This window comes from Populus euphratica, unplaced genomic scaffold (genome assembly GCF_000495115.2).
Source record: "Populus euphratica unplaced genomic scaffold, PopEup_1.0 scaffold1200.1, whole genome shotgun sequence".
In the NCBI taxonomy this organism is placed as follows: Eukaryota; Viridiplantae; Streptophyta; class Magnoliopsida; order Malpighiales; family Salicaceae; genus Populus; species Populus euphratica.
The window spans coordinates 42,611-49,069 of NW_011501048.1; positions in this window are offsets into that span (position 1 = coordinate 42,611).

Below are 6,459 nucleotides of genomic sequence, written 5' to 3' on the forward strand. Positions count from 1 at the left end.
ATCGGGAGGAAAAACTATGCATGCTGGCGCACTTGTTCTTGTGGGATTCATGTGGTCTCTAAGTGTTCTAACACGGTTATTCTCATTATGAAGTGATTGATTATCTTCTTCGGCCATATTTTCTGAAAATAATGAGGATACCCTATAAAGTCTACCACTTGATATACATGACCACACTCTCATGCACGTATAGGAAAAGAATAAGAGGAAGAAGAAAATAAAAGAAGAAGAAACAAGAATAAAGAAACAAAGTTATATATAGTGAAAAGAAAAAATAAAATAAATAATAACAATAATAATAACAACAACAAGAATAATAATAATAATAGTAGTAGTAGTAGTAGTAGTAGTAGTAGTAGTAGTAATACTAATAATAACAGTAATAATAATAATAAAGAAAAAGAAGGAGAAGAAGAAGAAAAAGATGAGAACTTTGAGATGAAATATTAACGTAAAGATTTAACAACGATAACAATAAATGTCAAGGTTAGAGGATCCACTAATGGTATGTCAAACAAGTATAGTATAAACTCTTATTATTCAATTGGAAACCACACACAAAGGAGGTTCCAATCTGATTGTAGATTGTTAATATGATTACATTAGTCATCTTATTCGATTAATGCTAATACTTGTAAATCTCGTCAAGAATTCATGATTATAACTTATGTTAACAACAAATTAAGTTCCTTTCATAGCTTAAGTGTCGGTTATACCATACAGTATGGGCTATGAAAGTGCCTAGCATTTGTTGTACCAATTGTTATATAACATAAATCAAAATTAGTCATTTAACAAGCAAAGTATTACAGAGTGAACAAGATAACAAATACAAAACATGCTATTATCAAATAGTAAAGTCCATATTGAGTTTACATTATACTTATTCTTACACCATTAATGCAACCTTTTCACCTTGACATAATAAACTTATCTAAACATAATGAAAGAAAGAAAAATAAATAAACAAAATAAGAACATAAATAAGATAAAAGTTAACCAAGTAAATGAAAGGAAATGAAAGACATAAACTTGATATTAATGAAAGCAAAGCATAAACATTACAAAAAATACAAAGAGAGAAAGCAAGAGCATGATCTTGATTTGGAAACCAAGATGCCTAAATGTATGGGAAATGCCTCCTTTTATAGGCCAAAATTGGGAACTACTGATTTGATGACTAATTGATGAGTAGGTGGCCAATTCTTGACTTGGTCACAATCCATATCTTCTCTTGACTGCCTAAAACATCATTGATAACATCAAAATTAAAGCCACTTGAAATATGAAAGTTGTAGCAAATCGTCTCACCTTTCTTGTGTAAAAAATTTAGATCATTTCGACTTCTAGAACTCTAGATATGGCCCAAATACTGAACAGTGCTTAGGCTGAAGGATAGATTTGGACGTCTTTATTGTTGCTCCAATTTGAACTTGAAAATGGCCTTTTTAGATCTTGGGCTCCATATGAAAGTTGTAGGTCTATGTCTTAACTTTCCATCCATATAAAGTAGACCTAAATCTGAGATCTACAGCTCTAGATATGATCCAATTACCGAACAGTGTTCCAGTTTGGACTACACCGGCATTTCTTTTCTAAGTTCGGCCATCTCTTTATCCTTTCAATTTCAGTTCTTAAATTCATCAATCAATCCTTTTATTTATGTGAAAGGCCTGCATTTAAAAGGAATATTTACCATAAATTATAGGTATCTTATATTATTAGATATATTATTATAAAGCATGCTTTAGTTAAGGAGTTATTGATACTTCAAGTGCATAACAATGATTTAAAACCTTAATAAAAATACACTTTTAAGTATTAATCAATGTATCCTTACCTGATTTGAAATATAGGTCCCCTCTCTTTGATGTTCCATCGTCATAAGGTGCTTTTGTTCGCTAACGAAAGCCTTCTTTGCTTTTTCCATATACTGGCCCGTTTATATGCTAGTCATCCACTCCACTATAATGGAGCGCCTATCATAAGCTGTCTTTGATGATTATTGGTTTCACTGTTTATCAAGCTTGACAATGCCTCCAAGTGTGGTGTTGCTTGATTCGTCATGAAGGAGCTTAAGAAATCATTTCATCTCCTGAATTCTTTCGAGAATTATTCTTTGATTAACTACATGCATCCTTCCAGCACTCATTAAAAGCTTTTCTAGTGTTGTCCTTGTCTTAGATTGCTAATCAGCCATTGACTTACCTCTAGTGCTTGTTCATCTGTTTATCTTCCTTTCAACACCATTATCCTTAGTTTCACTAATTCATCATCTAATTAATTTTTATTGCTCGCTAACTAATTTGAATACTGCTTGTTTTTTCTTCTCAAGGTCCACTATATTGCCCCTGGTTGCTCAATCTTTTCAAAAAGTGTCGAGAAGTATTGATGTCACTTCTATCAAGGATTTTGCAAACTTGATTGGTGTTCTTTTTGTTTGACAATCTTTCTTGTTTGGGAATCAACTCTCGTATTTCAAAGATTATGTATATTTCAAAGTCTAATTTTTGAAATGAAATCAAAGAGATGTCAATATTTTTTTTATTTTTTTATTTTTTTTTGAAATTCAAGTTATTTTTTTTATCAAAGACCCAACATATGTAATTCAATACATGTAGTCCTTTGATTATCTTGTATTTTAAAAACATAAATTGACCCATTGAAAGATTAAAATGACCTTTTGTTTTCATGGTCCTCTCTGATCTTGGATTTATCTCTTGATAGTTTGTGATGAGGTGATCTTTTTGTGAATTTCAAAAACAAGATGCTAAAGTTAGATCTCAAGCTTTATCAAGAAAAGTTAATTTTTTTTTTAGCACTGATTTTATTAGCATGTATAATAACAAGTAGCTTAATTAATGAAGCCACGACACTTATGGAAAAACTTTTCAAGCTTTGAGAACATTATTTATCAGTTCAAATTGCTTACTCGATTAAAAAGAGCTTTTAAAAGCACATAATATAGGCTATTGTTTAGGGCTATCAAAGAAAGGAATTTTATAGGCTTAAAAAGTGTTTGAGGGTTTCAAAAAACTAGGATCAACATCAACTATTCATCATTTCTCTTTATCTTATAAGCTTTGTAGAGAAAGCGACATATAACCTTATTAACCTCAAAGATCAAAATTCTCTTAACATCGGTCATAATACAAATCCAATTTTTTCTTTGATGAATAATCAATCTCAATCATTTGATAACATTAGGGGCTTTATCGTGGATGCCTAAAAGTCATGTTTGTAGCTCAGTATTTTTTTTTTTGTATCGACTTTTGATATTTGCTATGTCTTTCCTTGATTTGAAACTTCTTTTGTCTTTCCTAGACTTGATAAGCATTCTCCTTCCTTTATCTTTGCCCTACCTTTAAGTGTAGGCAATTTTTAATATTTTTTTTATGGCTTTCATATAACCTTTCTCATAGTTTTCTAACATGCCCCCAATCTAGGTTTCTTTTCTTTAAGCTCTCTTTTAAATGCAAGACTTTTGTTCTGAGCCTTTCCTTTATCAATTGACTTTAACATTGTCCTCATCTTTATTAACATAACCTTCTTATTTGCCCCCAGTATGGGGTATGATTCTGGTCAGGGTTTCTTTTGAAAAGAAATATTCTATCAGGCTCAAAATGGGTTTGCAAAAGATAAATATCTTTAGAATGTGAGGGGATATCAAAGATGACCTTTTTTCGTTTCAAGCAAGGTTGGTTGAACTAATAAATTTTGACCTCATCTAGTGTAGTGATGTGGATTTGTAAGAATCATGATTCACGAGTCCATAACTACCAAATCCACCACGTGTCATTATGCATACTACTAAAACTTAGCTACATGATTTGTGGTTCAGCTTCATGTGTGGGCTCAAAATCTGTTTTCTCACCCATATTATTTTAACAAGCATCGAGTCATTTCTACATTCAAAATACATTTAAACTTTCAGGATTGATTAGCCTTAATCGCGCGTTGGAGTTTGATCAAAATATTTTGCCAAAATAAATTTTGAAAGAAACATCTTCTTATTTCAAAACAATAATAAAACTAAGAACAAAACATAATTCATTAAAAGGTGAGATGTGATCTCAAAACCAAAATGATGGACAACACAATTGACAACATGACATTTCTAAACAGTTTCTTCATCAGTCATTCATGTTTTGTTATCTCTCATTGGTGATGACCTGTTGATGATATGACCATTAGTATCATTCTTCGTAAAATCTGCTTGTCTCTTACTTACAAATCTTTTGGATTTAATCTTTAAAGTTTTTGCAATTCTTCAACTTTTCCTCTTGATTATTCTATCTAGAGGATCACGTCTTGGGGCAATGATCTAATTATGATTTTTTCTTGGTGGCAAATGTGAGTTGGAATGGGAAACACCCTTAGAGCAGACTCCTTCCTAATCATAGTATGTCAATGTGCCTAGTCTGAAAGTTGAAGAATATCACATTATGAAAGTATTCTCTCATAAGCACAACATTAGCATTACAAAAGGCCAAGGGGCTTATGTGGGGTTTTTTTATTTGTTAAAACCCCTATGTTTATCGAATGCCTCTTACTCCATCATTTTCTGTCATGATCCATAATTCCATGAAATTTCTTTCTCTATCGATGTAGGTCATGTATCGATGCAGGTCATGGCAAGCTTTCCTTGGTAATCGGTAAGTATCGATGCAAGTCATGGCGAGCTTTCCTTGGTAATCAATACGTCTAATATCTTTGTTAACATTGCCTTCGGAGGCTGGTAGGGGAAGTGGAAACAAACAATAACTCCCTTTTTATATCAAATGAAAAGACATTTCCCTTCCAAGTGAGCCAATGAAATGAAACATTTATGGATACTTTTATCATGTGATGAAGGGACTCTTCATGAGACAACTTCACTTCATCCAAAAGCTTTCATTTCCAAATTGCTTATTCAAACAACTCGACTCTAATGCATTGGTACATATAAAATTCTTTATATGAGCGGAATTTGGGCTTCAAGAATCTCACAATCTTGTATCGTAAAGGCTTTGACTTTTCAATCATTAGGCCAAATTCTATAGTATCATATCGTGCCTTTGGATTCGGGATCTTTTGCCATTATTGGATTGAAGGGATGCACACATAATAACATGATTTATTATATGCACGACAAAGTAGGACTCCTTGATTTGTTGATGACACAATCTCCACTTGTTCTGGAAGAAAATCAAAGGGTATTTGCATATGGGTCTTTACAGCATAATTTAAAACAAAGGAAACTTGATATTTGTTCCTACTCATACTTTAGATAAGGAAACCAAAGACAATGTTGGTTCTTTTGCTATGTAGCCTTATAAAAAAGGGATTCATAGGTCAACTTGTTGTACTCCTTATAAAGAAGCCTACATTTCCCCATAGTCTCTATTAATGAGTGTGTCAGCACTTCATAGATGGCATCTCAGCATACATCCCTAGCTGAGTCCATTTGAAACAGAGAATCTTATTACCACAGGTTGTGTCTTTTGAGCGAATTTTCCTTGCCATCATCAGATGTTGGTGACTTTTAACTCTGAAAAAGAGAGCAGAATTGGGGGACCTTTATGTAAAATTATGAACATGCATGCTTAAATGTATGAGGATGTTTTATATGATGAGCTTACCCTTCTAGAGTTGACACATGGTCATAACCCTAATAATTTTGATTTTTGTGACACAATGAAAATTTTCTAAGTAACAATCATTGTGTCAACCACAAGTCTTGAGTTCAAGATACTTCAGGAAGGGTTTGCTTTGATCCAAAACAAAATGTAAAACACACAACCTAATAATAGGTTATATTCATTAAGTGAGACAAAAGGTTGTTTGACTATCTAGTCTCAAAAGGGTCTCATATCTACCTAGTGACGATCTTCATAAAGACAGTGTGGGGGTGTTACAAGAAACAATTAAGGCACGTATACCTACCATTACCAAGCAGGCATTCAGATATGAATTGAATGTTTCACGTATTTGAACCATGACCAATAGTCATAGTGCAGATCGCTAATTCCCCACCTAACTTAGAAGCTTATATGTGCTTTCCAAAAAAATAAAGCATGTGATGCATGAAACAATTCTATACAATGCATAAAAATATATGTACAGAAATTAAAGCATGTAAGAAAATAAATAAAATAATCTTATTAATAGAAAACACGCAAACCAAACCAAACATAATTATTAAACAAAAACAAAACTTAGTCCACAAAGCCCCCACTAGAGTCGTCATTATATCGCACGTGTGTGGCATCGCGACGAAAACATCCACTCTCAAAATGTTATCAAATATGGCAAATATGGTGAGACAAGGAATTCTTGTCTTTTATTAGTGGAAAAATAGAATGAGAGTCACCACTTAGTATTTTGGTCACTAGGAACCCTAACTGGTCTTAGAGATCGGGTAAGGGGACTGGTTGGTAAAGGGAAGGTATTAGCACCCCAAATACACCCTACCTAAGG